At 29.1% G+C, this 21,217-nt stretch overlaps 1 protein-coding gene across 2 annotated transcripts in view; it reads right to left on the bottom strand.

Annotated features, from left to right (window-relative positions):
- LOC121118033 (MAGUK p55 subfamily member vari) overlaps positions 1-18,282 on the bottom strand; it is a 56,041-nt gene extending 37,759 nt beyond the window's left edge. Inside the window, exons 1-2 of one of the 2 annotated variants that reach the window (XM_040712567.2) lie at positions 18,025-18,282; positions 16,452-17,954 (exon numbers count right to left, since the gene is read on the bottom strand). The gene's annotated coding sequence lies outside the window, so the exon portion shown is untranslated. The remainder of the gene's footprint in view (positions 1-16,451; positions 17,955-18,024) is intronic. The other variant, XM_071888660.1, reaches the window with a different exon arrangement.
- Between the last annotated feature and the right edge of the window lie 2,935 nt (positions 18,283-21,217).

Genomic DNA, 21,217 nt, shown 5'->3' with positions numbered 1-21,217 from the left:
ATACTCTCCAACATATTTTCAGTGTTCAATGAACACACATACTCTTAAATTTCATACTTGGATGTTTTATCCATTAAGAAAGAAATAATTAAAGGTGATAAGATGCGTGATTGATCATGGAAGGATATCTGCTGACAAAAAGGGTATATTAATAATCGGTAACTAGAGAAATGATATTAAACTCTAATGGGCCATGATGGTATAATAAAAAGTAAACAAAATTAACTTTTTATTTTGGGGGACGTTGAAATAATACTACACCCAGAGATAACATATTTAGTTTCATTTTGTTCCTGGATGAATTGGTTTTTGAAAAATAAGAAACCCAAAATTAAAATTAGTTGCAAAAAAAGTTTGAAAATTAATTTTTCGGAAAAAAATTTAAATTATTTAATTTTTGTTACAAAAATTCACAAGATATTAAATTAAATTAAAAGTATCAAATTATTTGAAAATAAAATTTTTCGAATAAAATTTTTAAAAATTAAAAATTTTACATAAAATTAAACTTTTTGGAATTTTATTTTATAAGTCCATAGCTATTTTCTAAAATTAAATTTTTTGGAAAAAAATTCAAAAAATCCAGAGCTTTTCACAAAAAATAATTTAAAAAAAAAATTAAACTTCAAATATAAATATTTTGAAAAAAAAAATCAAGTATCAAATTGTTTGGAGAAAATTTAAAAAACCTAAACCTATTCACAGAAGATTAAATTTTTTGGAAAAAATTGATTAAATTTCAAATATTAAGAATAAAATATTCCTTAATTGGGCGTGGTGCTACAACCCTTCCAGCCCTCTCGCTGCAGACGCCCCTGTTTTTAGACTCTTTGGATTAGTCTATCGATGGTTCCCTTGTTTATTCAGGAATTAAAGAATATGTAAAGATACTCTTAAGTCAAGGTGACTAACATATCACCTTGCCTTCTATTTTAAAATGATCTAAGTTAATCTTCCAGGATTTTGTTAATAAAAATCGTAGTTTTGTTCTCCGCAATCTCTTCAAAAGCTTCATCCCTAATCATTTTTTCATCGTCGGTGTATGAATGAGTGAACATAATTTTCAGACATGTTTTTTGTTCAATTATCATTAAGACCATTCTGTCTCTTTTTCCTTAGAAGTCTATTTAGGGACGTGAATATTGGATAAATTGCAGTAGACGTAAATTTAAAAGAAGAATATGTTAGCTAATTATTATTTCTTTGATATTTGGAAAGTTCTAACGTATCTGCGAGCAAGGAGTATTATAGCTCCTGATGAAAATTGTGTGTATTTGGGGCATGTTAAAAATAAATCCTTAGTAACCCCGACAATTTGGAGAAGGTTTTTAGAGGAGGGGATCTTAGCTTTCGTGTTGTTCCATTAGATCAACTACAATCAGCTGTGACAAGGGTGCAGAGGGAAAAGGAAGTAAAAAAAGACATTGACATTAATGACTTCGATGTAGATCCTCAAATCCATACGAAGTTCAACATGGACTTTTAATTATAACTCTGCTACAAATCATCAAAGTTATTTTCCATGTTTTATGAGGAGACAACAATCTTCAATCAGGTTTTGAATAGAATGGAATGTAGTAGGAAAATAAGTGTACTACTCAGGAGTTAAACAATAATGTCAACAGCTGAGAAAAAGAATATTCAATCTTCCGATTACTGATTTCAAAAAAGCAGGCCCGCTAAAAAATACACATCATTTGCCTTATTTAAGATACTTAACTCTATATTCTCATACCGAGTAGTCAATAGGAAAATGGAAAAATTGAAAAAAACAAACTTATGGTAGATAGCGGTGCCCCCCCCTCCAAATTAAGGAATTTTAGATTTTTACTAATAAATTTAACATTAGAATTTTAAGTTTAATATTTGAAATATAAATTAGTTTCTTAAATTTTTTATCCAAATTATTATTTTTTTCAAAAAATTGAATTTAAATGAATGTCAATATATTTTTAAATTTTTTCCCAAAAAATTTCAATATTTGAAAATTAATTGGTAAATTTTCTTTTCCAACATGATTAATTTTTTAATTTTTTTCCAAAAAATTTAATATAAGAAATTTAATTTTTCAATTTTTTTCTAAAAAATTTAATTTTCTATGAATAACTATAGATTTTTTAAATTTTGTATAAAAAAAAAGGTTTTAACCCAGCCCCCCCCCGAAAAAAAAAAAAAAAATCTTGCGGATGCCCCTGTTGGACTTCCATTTTTTCTTCTTGCGATTTATTATTTAGATATTATTCTAGAAAAATAGATATTTCTTTATCTTGGAATGTTATATGTTATATATACATTAAATTTTAGTCCTTGATTTATATTAATTAATATAAATCTTATGTAATATACCATTTGAATTCAAAATTTGAAAATTTGGTAAGAGTTACTTTATGAAAACAACAGACAATAAAATACAAATAACCTTTCCTTATCTAAAAAAGCTGATTGTGATAGTTAAATAATTGAAAGGTTCCGTAGAAAATTAATTGTTACCAATAATCCTCCCTTAATTCTTTCAACGTATAATTCACCTATTATATTATTTTCCATTTAATATTTACTTATGGGTTTATGTCTTCCTTGCTATTATATATGCACTGCCTGAAGCCATAAAATACAATAAGAACTCTTTTAAGTTTATAAATGTACAATTTACATCCACCCATCTAATTTAGAAGAATCCCATTTTATAAATTATATTGAGATAACTTTTAATTAAAAATATTATATAATTGATAAAAAACTTGCCAAAAAGTCTCCTTTATTCCTACAATGAAGAAATGTTAATAGCTAATATAAAATCAATATTTGTGGAAAAAATATATTATTGCATTTTCCAAAATCAGGCTTAACCTTAGGCAACAGAACCTTCAGTACCCGCAGCAGGTCCCATACTCCTAATAGTACTGGCGCTTGATTGATTATTTTTTATTGTGTCGCTAAGAAAGATCACTAAAAAAAATGATAATGTACTCCTGTCAAAAATAAAGTAAATCGATAAATATTTTCAAGAATTTAAAAAAATGCAGATGTAAAGTATTTTTTTTCTCTAAAAAAATAAGGAAGTCTTATCCTTATCCCTCCAGATATTGGATTTTAGCCTTGTGCATATATTTTTCCACTTGTCCTGTTTTTGTCGTGATCAATCTGAAAGATGAATTTTCTTTTCATTGGCTGTTTTATTATTATTTAATTCCTGATTAGTGAACATCCTTTCCTACTACATTCAATTATATTCAAAACCTGATTGAATATGCGTGTGGGATCATAAGGATTTGTCGCAGAGTTATGGTTTAAATCCTTGTTGGACTCCTAGTAGAATTGAGACTCAGTATTCTCGAGTAATTCCTACAAATATCATTGTTTATTTCCATCTTCTCCTCCTGCCTTTTCATAGCTTCTTGCAGCTGAACTAATAAAACGTCATGACAGCTAAGCTGCTCTTCTCCGAAACATTCTTCAAATTGTCCGGGTGTCCATGTTGATTTTCTGATTCTTTTTTCTTTTTTAACACACCCAAAATAACACCACAATTTTCATCACTATGGATAGGTTCCCAAAATAGCTAAGACTCGTTCTGTGTAACTTTTCATTGTTTTAAAAAAAGGGGTTTCTTCTGTTCCCTTACTCATTTTTAGGTTAAAAGATGAATTTTTAAATATTGACAGAGCTGAAGATTGGGACTCAAGTCAGTGTTACGTCTCACAAAACTGCAACTTTACACTAGACTCGAGCACAAAGGTACAAAATTCATTCTAGAATATTCAAGATTTGAGACATGAGACACATTGTTGCACCCATTAGGTATAAGTAAATACTATAGTATTGCAATTACTTTATCTGACCTAGAAATGGTCTTTGAAGTCCATATACATAATGTATATTCCCCTGTATAGAAGGGACTGTGAATCGAACCTACAAAGTTTTAACTCAAAAAAGGAGTTCTCTCGAGTGTGTTGTCCAATGAGCAACATAGTTCCAGTTAGAAAGCTTTGATTAAACAAGTAAAAAAATATCTTTTAACTTCTATATCTAATCCTTGTATTACTTTACTAGTTGATAAATAAACTATTATTATTTTTTTCGTATCAAATTTGGGGTTGAACTTTTACAATTACTTTATAGATCAAATATTATTCAAATATTAAGTGCCATTGTATAGGATAATTGAATTTAATATTTGCTGATGACTGAATTGGATCTGAGGGGGCTCGTCTCACAAATAAGACTCAAGTTGAACAACAGCATCTTTAAACTCTCTATTGACCATAGTCGAAATTATAAAGAGTAGAGCTTGAGACAAAGAGAAAGTGTGGGGTTATTTCGGTTATTCTATAACATTAACTAAATCATAATTTTTTTAAGTTGACATTATTATTATTAATTTTTTTAATGTTCCTTTAATTGGTTAGATAGAGTTGCTGTGATTAAGTATAAGTAAACATTATAGTATTAAATTTCTCTAGCAATGAACGGGGCGCTAACCTACGGCCATTAAGCTCAAAATAATAATTTCTCCCGAGCACGTTGTCTACGTCGATTTCATGTGATATTATTATTATTTTCTTTTTTGAAAGAAATTTCAAACGACTATTTTTTTTTTGTTTTTATACAAAATTTGACATATTTGATAAAAAGTTTGAATGACATTTTTTATGAGTTATTTATTTTTGAAATCATAAATTTTTTTAATCTGTTGTAACAAAATTTTATAAAGAGGGAGAACATACTCATAGTCACGAACAGTGGCGCCGGAACCATAGGGTTTAAGATCCCGTTGGCCCTCACTTTTTTAAATATGTGTAATGTTTATTTACTAAAACTGTAAAGTTACAAAACTATGACGTAACCGTTGTACAATTTGGCTCACCACTTCCAAGTATATTACGGTACTGCTGGTCCCATTACTGGGTCCTTTTTATTCACAATATGTAGACTATGCAGAGACAAGGTCAAATGACTCCTATTCTCCCTAAAACCAGAACTGATAGTGGCTCGAATCGGAATCGAGACAAAAAACCCATGGCTTGACTTGGGCTCGTGAACAGTTATGGAAATTAAGAATATAAATAATGAATACTCCATAGAAAAATGATATCATACAAAACTTATTTTTACATTCTCCTTTTTAAATACTCCCTTAGCATTTCTTTTAAAAAAACAAGACAATTTAATTTATCAATTAATTCATCCATTGAGTTGATTTAATAAGTAATGTAAACAAAACACTGCTAATCATTTACAGTAATGAATCATATTGGAGCAAACAAACTGTAGGCTCATCACTCACACATAATTTTTTTCCTATTAATTTTTATTTATTCCATGAAAAATAATAAAAGTGATGTGCTGCAAGCTGAATTTTGCTGCTAAAAGGTATTAAACTTTTTCAATCCATTTTGAGGATATACATGCTTTAATATTCTCAAAAAACAAAAAGGGGAGAAAAATAATTTTTAACGAGTTACAGTATATACTCGCATTTTAGACACACGAGCCGAGTTTTTGGTATTGCTTTTTTTTGTTTACTTCATACAAATTGAGTATCAATTTACGAGTTTTGCTCGTGAAACATCACTCATAATAACTAAGAGTTAGGTAAAACGGGTTTACTAATTTAATGTATGTCATTCCTACAACATAAAAACAATCCTGAGCTAAAATCAAGAAAAGAAGAAAATCCATTTTTTTAAAAATTAAATATACCCCAATATTTCATAGACATATTTGAGTCAACTATAAGCTGGGCATTCAAACCTTTGGATGAGTTATGATTTTTAACTAAAGTTTAAAACTTTTATTTAATATAAGATGCTTAAATTATGCCCAATAAGGCCATTTCAATCCGTACTATCAATTTCTAATGCTTTTATTTTGATGATTCATTTTGGTTATTTAAGTTGCAATTTATAGCATTTTCAAAGGATTCATTAGGATAATCCTTGTTGATAAAGATGAACGATAATTCATAGAAGAATACAAATGTAATCCACACTCCATTTTGGTAAAAATTATTTGAGATTGCTTTTGTGTTGATGAGCCAAATTTGTTTCATGGATATGTCTCAACGACCTCTGACAGATATCAGACTGTTATTTCAATTACACAAAAAATTTCATTTTTTTGGTTGTTATTTGTCAATTTGTCTACTTCTTTTTTATTTATTAGTGTTCTGAACAATGATTGGTTGAACTTGAATGAGTTTTTGTTAAGCTGCGAATAATTACCAAGAATTTTTGACTAATATTAAGAATTGGCTAACTACTACCAATTAATTTTGTGGGTTTTTTTTGTTTTTTTTATGTTTGATGTAGAAGTTGCAAGGTAAAATAAAGGTGATTACGTGATATATTGAAGTGGGAAAGAATTGAATCATTGCAGCATGAAATTTAAAAATAGATTGAATACAAATGTAGAATTTTAAAGTATTTATATTATTTCTCAAAACTATTTGCAATATTATATATTGAAGTCAAACTAAGTAGCTTGTTCAGAAATAGAAAATAATTTGTATTCTTTGACAATTCCAAATACATATCTACATATATATAACGTGACTTGAACAGCGAAAATAAATTATTTATTCATATTATCCACAAATATAAGGAAAAAATCAGTGGAATAAATTACAATAATATCAGAGTCATAAATTCCACTATGTGATATTCATAGTATTTGTATCTCTAAAACTTTTCTCCAAAAAGTAAGCAAAAACACCCAAAATCCATTGGTAGTAAGCCAAATCTTCTTCTCAAAAAGATACCCTATTGTTCAATCTTTATTTAATAATGTGGCATTGTGCATAACTTAACAACAGAGTATAAAAGTCAACCCAATCAACGTTCAGCAAGGCGTATCCTCACTACATAAAAGTTTATGCTGTACTTTGTTATCAACTGTCAATGTTTAGGCTCCTAATCTCCTATTCAGTGTTGTTCTGAACGTTAATTGATTGAGTTTGAATTGGCTCTCGTTAAGTTGTGAACAAATTCCCAACAACTGCTGCATTTGGTAATTGTTCACCCCTTAGCAACAGCTAACTCGAGTTCAACCAAAAAATATTTGGAAGAATATGTACATTGTAGAAAAATAGCAGAAAAAAACTTGATCAACTTATACTTTAAAGGCGCCATTATAAATATGAGAATTGAGGGGATCTTTAATATTTGTTGACTAAATTCTCTAGTATTGGACATTAATTGTGATCTGTTTATGTACGGAATGGGAGAGGGAAAACACAATGTAATTTAGATTTCAATAATTTACTGAATATTTGCGCGGGAACCAATCAAAATAAAGAATTCTTGAAAGAAGTATATAAGCTATTAAACGAGGAGTTATTATTATTAGTTGAATAAAGAATGTGCTCGCAGAAGATCCGGACAACATTATAAAGCGGTCTAAAGGAGAAAAGTCAGAAAAAGATGGACATACCTAAAGTTCTCCTTCTACGTCAATGCACGTAATGACAAAGTTTCGAGGACTTTGGAGCTCCGTAAGGTCTTCCAGACATTTATTCACTTCATTGAGTATTTAAAAAAGTGAGAGTTCCAATTAAATTTTCACTTTTTTTGTGCACAATAGTTAAATTGTAAAAAAAATTTATGACAAAATGATTTTCTCTCTTGATCAGCATCACAGCCATCATCAGGATCGATTGCTTTCAAAATCAAGAAAATAAGTACCAAAAGTCCCCCGCTCAAAAAAAACAACAACAAAAAACAGCCAAAATAGTGGTCATTGGAGTATTAGAGTCGGATGGAAAAGTTAAGCCCCATACTTATTTGAGATGGGAGCTAAAATTGGGACCAGGGAGTACATAGTGGTCATTGGCCATGTTGTTTTAACCTGGATTCGGGCCTTACTGCAATAGTAACTATGTGTTGCAATAGGACGGTGATCCTTGTAACAATACCGCCTATTTAAAAAAAAATATGGTACAAGTCGAAGTGGCCTCTCTCGAACTCAGACCTTAACCCCCTTGACTACTATTGTTGAAGAGTATTTGAAAGTAAGTCTAACAATACCAGATAAACAAATTTAGAAGCACTCAAATCAGCAATTTTTGAAGATTTGCTTGGTTTTCAATTAATATAAATTATGTACGTATGCCAAAGTTTCCGACCTCGTATCTTGGCTGTTGTAGAGGCCAAAGTCAATCCTGTTGAATTTATAACCCATATTTAATTAATTTATAATTTTTGTAAAATAAAATTCAATAAGTAAGGAACTCCTTAACAAAATAATTGATGTTTGTAAGGGAAAATTTGCATAAGGTTTATCATTAGGAAGATGAATAGTTCTTGTAACTCACAGGGGAGAAACTCCCTCTCTAGTATACTTTATATACATATTCATTACATATGATTTCCACTCGGATTCATCTGTTTTTTTTTCATATACTCCTAGATACTTTTCTTTCAAAGGGTGTGTTTATTTGAGTAGTGATAAATTATCCCAGAAGAGTGCTCTTACTTACAGAAGATAAAAATAGTTAATAAATGACTTCATCGAATGCTTGACTCACTCTATATGGAAAATCCTCCCGTCTGAGAAAATTCATCTGCATGATTTAACAAAATGTCTTTTTAAAATACTTTAATATTAAATTACTTACTCAAAGACGAAATTTAAAGGAGAAGCTCTCTTGGAAAATTAAATTTGAAGGACCTCATAAAATATGTAAGCTTGTAAAGCACTGATAAACTACACTATCCCTCAAAATATTTTTTTTTTTGTTGCAAAATCACAAAAATATAATTAGTTTAATAGAATTTGATCCCGAGCTTACAAATATGGCCTAAGTTTTTTGTGTAAGCCTCTTATTCCTCAGATTTTTTTTGTGCGTTTTTCCCTTTTTTAAGATTCAAAGCTTTCTTAAGCAATTGATAAAGAAGGTAAATATAAACAATATGAATATATTTCAATGCCTATACTTTAAATATTACAGAATAATTTTGATACTCTTTTCATTAGATTTATAACTCGAGTCCTCTTTTTGTAAACTAGAAAAAAATGATGTTTTCACTTTGAAGCCTCGTAGCTTCAAGAAGAAAAAATGAAGTAGAATACCCCATTCAATTGCCATTGGCTACCAAGATTGAATCACAGAGCTGCAGGACTATATCTGAGGACTCTTTTTAAATGTGGTTCTATTAAGTACAATCTATTTCAAACTTGGCACCTTTTTGCTGTTGAAAAGTGTTATGTATAAAGTCGGGACCGGTGATTTTATCCCCCCGTAAATTCATTCCTGTTTTTTCATTCCCTGTAGAATTCATCCTTGGACATTTTATTCCTACTTTGAATAGAATATTTAGTGAGGTTATACGGTTTATGTTTCTACACTAATTAGTAGTTTTTGTGTTGGGCTGTAGAGGGAGGCTTGGGGAGTGGCAATCACCATTGGAGATGAGTGATGACTAGTGATGGATAGAAGACGGATATTAATAATGTATGGTGTTTATAGACTAGAACTGACGTCATGATAAATCTTAATAGTGATTAAGAATGGAATTCCGATCCGTGGATAATATTTATTCATTGGGAAATAGAAGTAAGTCCCGGTTCTTGTTCTTCTATTTCCCAAGGTATAAACACCATAAATTATTCATATCCGTTTCCCATCTGTCACTAGTTATCGATTACTCATCTCCAGTGCCGATTGATTGCCTAGGACTTCTACTACATCCCTAAACTACTAATTAGTTTAGAAACATAAACCTTATAACGTCAATAAACATCCCTCTTCAAAGTGGGAATGAAATATCCTGGGATAAATTTACTGGGAATGAAGTTACTAGGAATCAAAAGACGGGGAATGAATTTACTGGGAATGAAATCACCTAACATTGTATAAAGTGATCTGTCACTTTTTGGGGCCTACCTTTTACTACAGTCGTAACAATTCAATTGACTTCACCAAGGGCCTTACAAAGTTGGAATAAAATTTGTTTATAAAGCTATACTGCTGTATTTCCTAAACTTTTCATAACTGCAGAGTCCCTGAGCATTTTTTCAGAGGAGCAGAAAAGTAAATTTGCCCAAATTTTGATATCTAAGATTTTGTCTATAAATATTTTTTTGTTATGTATGTTTAGAAAAACATTTTTGGATGACCTTTTTTTTTTTGAAAATACCTATTTGATGACGTTTTTATATATCAAAAAGACATTTTTTTAATATCTTGATAAGCTAACAGATCCTTAACAATCACTGTTATTCTTGATAATTTTTATATAAAATATATCTCTAGTTAACTTGTGGGATACAATCTATTTGGGTACATAATCGATGCAAATACTAATTTTCTTATAGGCAATTCCATATCAAAACGTATCAAAATTTTCATATATTTTCAACAGTTATAAATAGTCACATTTCCTGAAACGGTTGTTTAATTTCAGCTAACAATGTATAATGGAATACTAAGAATATGAATAACAATGTTATATTTGAAACTAATTTTTAGATTACTTCTGCTTCGTACAAGGACACCATATCATTTAATCTGGGTGATAAAATTTTATCCTGGTAAAATTGTAATTACTTTTTAGCTATATAAGTTATTCACAAGATATGTAAATTTAGTGTGGAGGAAAGGTTTTTTTGTTTTGTTTTGAGACATTTCGATTTGAATTATAAATTAAATGATGTGTATTTCAATCAAAAAATAAATAATTTCATATTGACCTTCTTTTTTTTTCCTTAAATATAATGAGACAAATGTTTATAATTAATATATTATGCTACCAGTATTTTATGTTTTCATTAGTAGTTATTTAATTTTTATCAACTAATTGCAGCTTTAAATGTCTTTAGATAAAAATAATATGAGGCTATTTGGTCTGCTTGAAATTAAAAGAAAAGATAGCTATTTTATAAAATTTAGATCTGACCGGATTTTCCAGCATGCAAATGTATTTAAATGACACCAAAATGATACTGTGTAGAATAGAACACAGTTAAAAAGATGCACGCCAAAAAAGTATATTGGTAAATAAATTAATTCAAATTCAGATCTGCCCAGGAAAAAAGTTGCCCTTTTTTTGAGCAATTTGACAATTAAACATAAATTTTATAAAATTGCTGAGTAAATTTAAAACTTCTTTATAAAGTCTCATTTTTTTTTCTTGAGAAAATCCAATTCGGATTTAAAACAATCAATTTTGCTATAAAGGGATTAATGAATGTTGATATCACAACTCAAAGAATACTTTAGACATGTAGCAATGAAACTTTCCTTTTTTTTTTTTTTTGGACCAACTACAGTTGAGTTTTAGAATAGATATCAAAGAGAGAATAGAATTAAAACAAGTGTTTTATGAATGTTTCATGGAATTCAAATAATTTTATAAATTAATTATTATCTTGATGACATAAAATAAACAGATCAGCCCAAAAAAATATTAAAATTCCTTCATGCATTTATTACACGATTATTTAAATTAAATATCATCTTTCATTTCATTTTAAGTGTAGTTTTACCATGGAACTTTAAATGCCCGGAATTTAAACAGCATTTTTTTTTTTACAAAAATTCATTTTTTCTTGTATTATATACAATAATATAAGGTGTGTTCAAAAAGGAAGATGACTATTCAAATTTCGCAGGCAAGGTTCATTTGGAATATTCATTTTTTTTTTTAAACTTACTACACTCGCCATGAGTATATATTTACTGTTCAGATATATAATATGATTAGTTTGTTTGTGAGAGGCATAGCGGCTACAAATATTTTGTGTGCTCGGTAATATTTTTGCTATGGCCAAACATGGATCAAATTTTGTGTAGATTGTTAAATTAAATACTTGAAAAGTTGACGGTGACACACGGTGAAACTGTACTGATTAAAAAATGTTTGCAAGTATTAGAAACTATTCCAAAATAGCAGGGTAGATGCCAATGACAAGTTTGAACGCCCTTAACACGACAACAACAGATCATTGAATCACTATCAGAGAAGTTGCTGAGAATATAAACATACTGTTTGGCACGAGACGAGTGTCAGTTTGTTCATAAACTACTTAATTTTGACCAAAATAATTGTCGCACTGTTTCGCCGAAAACAACACGACAATCATGCCTCAGCCACCATATTCACCGAATTTGACCTCATGTAATTTTTACTTGTTCCCAAAACTGAAGAGACCTATGAAAGGGCGGATATTTGCAAGGAGCGTTAGCACAAGTGTATTGTATTTGAGGGGCATTACTTTGAATCGAACAATATGATTATTGATGAATAAATAAATGTGTTTTTTTTTCTAAAAAAAATACAATGTCCCCTTACTTTTTAAATACACCTCATATATCAGAGTAAAAAAGGGCCCGAATAAATTGTATTTAATATTTTTTAAATGTCAAACTACAACTTCAGAAATGGTTTGTCTTCTTCTCATTTATTTATTACAAGTTTTAAGGTTAACAAATATTTTAGACAAAAATTGTAATTTTTATAATTTTAAATAAAAAGTATGTATAACAAATATGGTTTAAAAAGTTTATTTCCCAAGAATTGCCAACGAAGAATGTACTTAAATTTAAGTTATGTACTAAGCGTTATAAGTGTATAAAGCTAGATACTTTGGTCTTAAACAATTTTTCCTCAGGACATTTTGCGTTAAACTATTTTGCATAAAAGCCATATTGCCTCTTAAATATTTCGATTTAAAATAATATGTAAACAATAACATAATTACCCCTAAATTTCAATACATACATACCCTCAAAATCCACCATATAATGGGTTCTACCCGGAGACAAAATAGTCAATAAAATGGATATGATAATAAAAATAAACCAACAGAACAACGATTCGAACGGAAGAAGTGTTAATCCCTTTTATCATTTTACATAATGGATTATGATTTTATAGTATATATTTTCATTAATAAATTAAAAGGGAACATCGATTTCAACGAAAATAAACAATACGTATAACCTTCATTTATTTATATTTTAAGGCGAAATATCCCTGAGGCAAAGTGAGTATAAGCCGAAATGGCTGAAAGGCAAAATGTCCTGAGGCAAAATGGGTTAAGGCGAAAGTATCGGGCACTATATAAAGAAGAAGGATCTATGACTCAAGTGGGGAAAAAAGGAAGACGAATTGATGTCCATAGACTTCTATGTATCTAAAATTCCCTGGCTTGACCAACTAATAGTGAAAATGGAAAATGAAAAAAAAGTATTTAGTTTTCCTCACACAACTTAACAAATTTTCTATAAATTTAATAGAATATATCATTTGCAATAGTGTAAGACATAATTGATTTATATTAACAAAAAACAGCTATGATACATAATATGTTTAATATAAAGTAACCTTACCTATTGGTAATAATATCGAATTATTCTTCGATATATGTCATGTTTTTATTGTTACTTTAAACACATTAAGTATGCAAAAATATGAAGAAAAAAATATGGGTCATTAAGTATTCTTGATAAACAGTATGTACATACATATATCTATTTGTATATAGTATGTACAAGTCTAAAGAAAGTTTGTATAAAAACTACACTTTATATGTAACAAAATGTTTCAAGAAATTGCCAAGAAAATGACAAATATATAAATATCATAAATGTGTCACATTATATTTTTGAATGTAGGTATTTTTCCCCCCTAAAAGGTAATTTATACTTATATAATAATATTTGCTTATCTTTTAGAACCCCTGTATCAATCATCCTTTAAAACTTACTTGTAGGAGTAACAATACACTTTCTTCGCTTACCTATGCACGAACGTCTAATATTTCATATACTTATAAAGTTTCAAAGATATCTACTTATATATTAATCAACACTAAAAGACAACCGCGTTTCAATGACTGTTGTTCCATCTTAGAGATTGTATTATTTGCTTCTACTTTGTTGTATAGAGCAATGTTCCCGCTCTTTCTTTCTTTTTTTTCTTTCTGTTTACCCTAAAGAAAATGAACAACAAACCTATCTAAATAATTAATCAATCATCCCTCTTAATTATTATTAGGAATGAAAACGAAGTAATCTATCATTTTAAAAGAGCTCAAGCTCTCTTTTTCTACTCCCCCCCATCTCCTCCCTCTTGTGAGAGAGTATATTGAAAAGTTCCTTTTGGGATATCTTCCAAGAATTGCTAAAGAGCTAAAATGAAGGTAAATTAGCTTATGTTATGTTCTTATCAACACATGTATCCCTTGGATGAATCAAGACAGAGCCCTCAAACCTCCCCGACTTACACCCCTGTGATTATTATTTCTGGGTGCGTCTTGAGTCCAAAGCCTTCTTTGATGCCAATTGTAACAACAATGTGTACTTTCTAATGACCAGCATTAAAAGCGTCGCAGCAAACTTGGACAAGGCTAAGGTGGCTTCAGCTTGCAAAAAACTCAGGAACAAGATTGAAAAATGCATAAAGATGGAGCATGGACACATGGAATAGAAATTATTTCTTATTCACTCTGCTTTAATACTAAATATATATTTTTTTAAATAGCGTGACAAACTCCAACCCTTCTATCAACAATCTTATTGAAGTGGAGAAAATTCTCATTGTATGGCGTTGCCCTTTTACTTATTTTATATTAAATTTTAGGACTTTGAAAGGTTTACAAGATTGAATTGTTGGAATAACTATAGCTAGGATTCCCAACCGAAGTTCTGTAGATCCTTTTGATATGTACAGTGCATCATTTAAGACTGTCTGGCGTTATTAAAATCATTAAAAATAATCCGAGAAGGTCATTTAGAACAAAAATAGGGTCAAAATTAGCTGCAATTCACCCCCCCCCAATCCCCCATAAAATAAAATGGAAATGGGGGTGATTACGTCATCGTTAAATGAAGTAAAAAATACTTCAATCCAAAATATGATACCATTTGAAAAATTACATTATTAAAGAAACATACACAATCTGAATTTCTGAATTGCATATTTGATGAAATCTGTATGATAAACTGACAAAAGTCACAACGGATTTATATGCATTAATTGATGTAATTATAATTATCTTTATAATCTTATCGTTGTGTTTAATTATTTAACATGTCACTGGAACTATCAAAATAGTGATAGTATCTCAAAAGTCCTTGGATCACAAAAATCCCCTTTCAATAAGTTATTTATTATTTGGTTAATTCTTTAAAAGAAATGAGCAGTTTTGTGAGAAGATAAGTTTATTGTTTCTGAAAGGAAATTATCAAAGGAAGCCAATTTTGCAAACATGTCACAAACACTAACATTTTTGCAAAATTTATGTACATATCTTCTTACAATACTATTATATACACAATTAACATTTTTTCACAAAAATATCCAGGAAAAAATGTTGTTAAGATAAATAAATAGAGAGTCTTTTAGGTTATGTCCCTTGGAGTGTTCTAAAAATTTGAGGAATAGTGTTGTGTCAACTTGGTTTGTCTTGATTCAAATGGTGAGTCGATTATCAATATGAAAAAAAACCCAACAAAAAACGAACACACTTCATATTTTATTGAGTCAGCTTAATTAAAATAATAACTTAGCCTCATCAAATGTTTTGAGTTTCCTGGCACTTTTGTCTCTAAGGGATTTCCTAATTAATTACAATTTCTAATGGGACTCTCATAAACTCTGAGAAGAAAAACTAGAGATAGATATCTGACGATTTTGTAAACGGGATCTCACATTGAAGGAACATATTAGTTCATTCGTGCTCATAATGTAATACAAATCATTCGTTGCAAAAGTTCAAGAAAAGTAAATAGGCAATGCACAAGTTACCCACTGAAAGTATTCCATTGAAAAAATATGAATTAATTAATATACAGTAAGCATTTGCAGCTAGTAAATTTTTTCTGTTTATTTTTCTAATGGAATAGATCGAGCCAATCCTTAAAAATGCGATTCAAGCCAACACAAAACTAGTTTTGTTTCTGTAAATGAATGGAAAAGAGCCTTTAAGGCACACCAAAAACCTATATTTTATTTAAATTTTTCTTAGTGGTTGTATTTGAGTCAACAATAAAAAAAGTTGGCAGAAAACTTTTATCATTAAAAACTTTCAAAAATTAGTTAACTACCACTCATAAAAAAATGAATTCAAGGATATAAGTTGAAACGTATAAGAGAAAGAAAAACTACATGATTTAAAAAAAATATTTTATATTTGCAAAAGCCATAAGATGATTTTTTTAACCTTTCATTACTTCCATACAATCGAAATCCGAGTACTTCCCTTACGTAAGTAGTCACCCACACATAAAAAAGATATTTTTAGCAATACACAACTTGTCCTTTGGAGTGTTAGTTAGTTAGTCCTTAGTTGTTACATATGGCACTATTTATAAGCATCAGCGAACAAATTATAATACTTTAAACAATTAAATTTACACTTATGACCTCAATATCTAGAATATTATATTTTGTAGACTGTGGATAATATATTATTGAAAAATAAAATGATAAATTTTTATAAAACAATACATGTTCTATACAGAATAAGACATCTCTCACTGATCTTCCATAACCCATTTTTCATACTCATTGTTGGGGTAGATAAACAATAAGAACACATGGAAACAATCTTTGAAACTTGGATAATTTATTCCAGAGTTTAAAAATAACAGAAAAACTTAAGAAGTATTATTCCAAAAAGATTGGACACTGTGGTATAAGATAAATTAGGAATTTACATGGAAAGTGGAGTAAAAGCATGATATATACAAGATTCTACATGGAATAGTTCAGCCTTTGCTGTGGTGTGCATAAAAAAAACCTTCATCCCCGAAAAAAATAACGGAGGGTTCAATTCTACAATAAGTATCTATATAATTTTAATACATTTGTATTAACGATATATAAAAAATTATAAATTCTGACAGATCATTTCAGTAATCTACTTTCTTCTTCAAATAAATAAAAAAAGTTGGAATTGAAATGCATTTCCATTTTTTTAAGTTTGTAGTTCTGTGCAAAAAGTTTTTATGCCTAATTTATTTATATATATATTTTAAGTACATAGTTAGAAAAATAAAAAATAGTTAAATTAATCTTTAATTTAATTGATTCGTGATATATTTGGAGCTGCATAGAATTGCGTCTCGGTCTGGAAGTCCTAGACCTGTCTGAGATAATATAAATAATTCAATCCAACTTGGGGCTTATAGAAATTCGGTATGTATCCGGTCCCATGGTATTTTTAAGGAAATATGTTAAAGGAAAAAAATATATATACATTATTTCTTTTGTGCGACATTTTTGTTACAAAACGAGAAATTTCGGTCCACGATTTTGAATTTCTATATGGATTAAAATATCGGTCCATCACTTAAAACCAATTTGAAAAGACTTTCATCTCGGAACAAATTTCAAACAAATAGATACATCAATAGCTCATCAAAACATTCATCTTTAATTTAATCGATTCGGGAGAGATTTTGTTGTGCATAGAGTTGCGTTTCGGCCTGGAAGGCCTAGACTGTTCTGAGATTGTTATAATTTTAACTTGTTTGATCGAAATTGGTCTGCATCGTAAGTAAAATTCGGTCTACAAAAGAAACCAGTCTAGATCCGGCACCATGTCCTTTTTTAAGAACATAGATTAGGAGAAAAAATAATTCATTTATTTTTTGTGCGACCTTTTTGTAAAAAAAAGGGAAATTGCAGTGCACGATTTTGAATTTCCATATGGATTAAAATATGGGTCCACCACTTAAGATCGAATCTTAAAAAACTTTGATCTCGGACCAAGTTTTAAAAAAAACTAGATACATTAATTGCCCATCAAAGCATTTATCATTGTTTTATTCCAAGAAAGATTTCGTGATCGCCAAAGTCATGATTTCAAATTTTAATGTGGCTTGATTAATCGAATTTTTTATTTTTTTAAATAAAAATGTATAAAAAATGTTAATAATTAATCAATTTTAAATCACCTCTTCAGATGAGTACTTTAAGTATAGAAAAGCTTTCACTTCTTTTAAGTATCTAAAAAATAATATATCTAGTAATAAATGCCTATTTTTGTAAAAAAAAAATTGATTTGAATCTTTCTTACCTGGTTTATATTCGAGGCATTATTTTCTTCAATTGAGTAGAATCTTTCTCTTTTATTTATTGAATGAATGAATGCGTGCGTGTCCGTATTGTAGGAGCGCCCATGTATCACTGACCGAGGACCAAAAGAAGAAGATGTGAATCTTTGAGAGGATATTTATCGAATGGGCAAATTTGAGTCATGCAAAACCTCGCTCTTACTCTTCACTTTTTCTTCGACTTTCCTCTTTCTTCCTTTAATTCCCTTCTTCTTCTTCTAATAGTACAGTTAAGAATCTTTCTTCTCTGTGTGAATGAAGTATATATATATATATTTACTCATTTTATGTACACGCTGAGATGCTGATGATCATATAATACATATAAAACATATAATATGCAAATGGACGGATCATAAAAATATTTAAATAATCCTTCTCTCAGCGTGCCTATGTCATTCGAAAGGCACCCCGAGATGTGTTGAGCCGTTTTTATATAGCTTTATTTATAATGCTCATTTTAATTATATATAACATATCTACATTGACAATAATAATAGTAGTGATAGGACGATTAATAGAAGAATCGGGAATTGGAGAATCGTGTTTTTTTTCTAGAACCGGCATCACGAAAATAATGTATAATTTGCAATTCCAATTCTTATTTATTTCTGGTATTAAACTAATTCTTACCTTTTTAAGTAATGAAAAGAAAATCCTTTCCAAAAATATCAATTATTTAAAAATAATTTAACCTTTGAAATATTTTTTTCAAAAATTAAATCATCTGTGAATAAGTAATGATTTTTGATATTTTTATCCAAAAATGCAATTTTTTGTGAATAGATATAAATTTTTTTAAAAATTCAGAAAAATTAATATTTGAAATTTAAGTTTTCTAATTATTTCATAAAAAATTTATTTTTTGAGAATAACTGCAGGTTTTGGATAAATTACTCAGCAAAAAATTAATTTTCTGAGTATAGTTGTGTATTTTGGAAATCTTTTTCAAAAACATAGAAAATTTTAAGAACAGCTTTGGATTTTTGAAACAAAAATAATTTTTTGAGAGTAGACATGAGGTTTTTAATTTATTTTCCAAAAAATTGATTTTTTTGTGAATGGTTATAAATTTAAATATCAAATTGTATATTTGAAATTTTTTTTTCCAAAAAAATTAATATTTGGAATAAATTTTTTAAAAATTTTCCGAAACATTTTATATTTGAATGTTGTTTTTTTTTAAAGCTGAAAATTGTGTAAATCCCAGAATGTATGAGAGTATACCTATATTTAAAGTTTCAAGTTTCATATTACTATGAAAGACATAGCCAAATTTTAGGACGATTGAATGTATTTTGGAGGTTACCATTTTTATTTGAAATTTGTTTATGTATTTTTGTGGAATTTTAAATATTTTTTAAATTAATAATACAAATTAGGGTACCAGATTTTATTGTTGGATAAACTTAACTAGTATTTTTAACTTAGATTTTATATTCATACGGTTCAAATTTTGTTCATATTGAAAAAAAACTATAGCTAGAAGTCATTTTTTTTTATTTTGGGTTAAATATTGTGTTATTTTTATCTTGATATATCAAGATAAAAAAAGTATTTGAATTATTCTAACACAGTTATTAATAATTATCATAAATACCTAATAAAAATGAGTAGTGATCTTATTTAAGAAAAAGTGAACCCTTTCAAAAGAAATCAATTAAATGAAAAAATACAAATTTTAAACAGGTATATAGCGTACGGTTTAACAACTAGCTTTTATTGCCTGCAGCAGCTGTATGAGCGTAGGTTGTTTTAGCGGCTAGTTAGAAGTATTTGGAGTCAGTTAAAAAAAATGGCATCGATCAATGAAGTATTTATTACAGAGTCGTGGAAGAGGCACTGTGTCCTTGTTACGATCTCCGCTGTACGAGACAATGTTGATACTGCAAGCTTCTTAAACCTGGATAGATCCTTTGACTGGAGAGCCAGGAATTGAGATGGAAGAGTATGTAGCGGAAATGTATAAACCAAAGACCGTGCTGATTACAAGATGAGGTCAGACTGCAAGAGGGATCAGGATTTCTTTGCAAATTTGCAAAAAGTTATTGATAATAAACCATCCAAGTCAATTATGGCCATTGCTAGGATTCTAAACTATTTTGAAAGACAGATAAGAAAGTTTGTGGTATTTGCTTTACAATACATATCATACAAAATGCAAAGAGTTCAACGTTGACCTTGTTGTCGGAATTATTTTTTTGGCCTCGGTTGGACCCAGTTTTGGGCCTCTAAGCTCGCCAGACCTCAACCTCCTGGACTTCTTTGAGAGGAACGTTGTTAAGAAACACACCAAAAGATCCTCCTGAAACACAAAATCTGAGTTGATATCCAAGACTCGGGACAAATTCCAGAATCTGAATAAATTGCTAGGACAAACTTTAAGCTGAAGCATTTTTCAAAACGTTTTTAACTTTTTATTAAATGAATTATATATAATTAAATGAAGCTTATTTTATGAAATAATGAAATGCAGGAATTCCCTTAGATATAAAAATGCTAGAAATACACGGAAAGAGGGATCCTAGGATCTAGAAAGACAAATATTATTATGCACTTATCAAGCATTGAGTGTCAATTTGTGTTCACTCAAAAATTTATTGCCTATATTCGAATTATAATATTAAATTTTAATATTTAAAAAAAGAGAAATTCATATTGTTGAAATGAATTTCTCAGATCTATGTTATTGTAAAAATTGAAAAACACCATTATTTATAAGTAGTGATAGTACCCGAGATTACACGGTGTTTTAGGTGTCGCGAAGAAAATAAACTTTACATTATTAATATACAGGATAACTCTACAAAATATCCTACGGGTTACTTTCTACTTGTCATGAGTAGTGATGTCCAAATAACGCATAAATATGGAAATAAAAAACTCAAAAATGAAATAATAATGCAGAAAAAGGCCAAAAATTTGAAATAAATTTGGTAAAATAAGATTATTCTGATAGAAAACAAATATATAATTAAAATTTTCAATCTAGCAGCTCCTTAATCCATTGAATTAATGTCTGAAGCGGCGAAGCATTCTCTTCTTAGAGTACTTTTCGATGAAGTCTTTGAAATGCCTGCTGTTGATTTTAGCAAGGGTAATATTAGCAGATACCAAGGCCTTGACTAGCTCAGTATTGATGACGCCATCGCTGTT

The sequence above is a fragment of the Lepeophtheirus salmonis genome, chromosome 5, assembly GCF_016086655.4.
Source record: "Lepeophtheirus salmonis chromosome 5, UVic_Lsal_1.4, whole genome shotgun sequence".
Taxonomy (NCBI): Eukaryota; Metazoa; Arthropoda; class Copepoda; order Siphonostomatoida; family Caligidae; genus Lepeophtheirus; species Lepeophtheirus salmonis.
The sequence above is the reverse complement of the archived record's forward strand: the minus strand, read 5'-3'. Positions and strand labels throughout refer to the sequence as shown.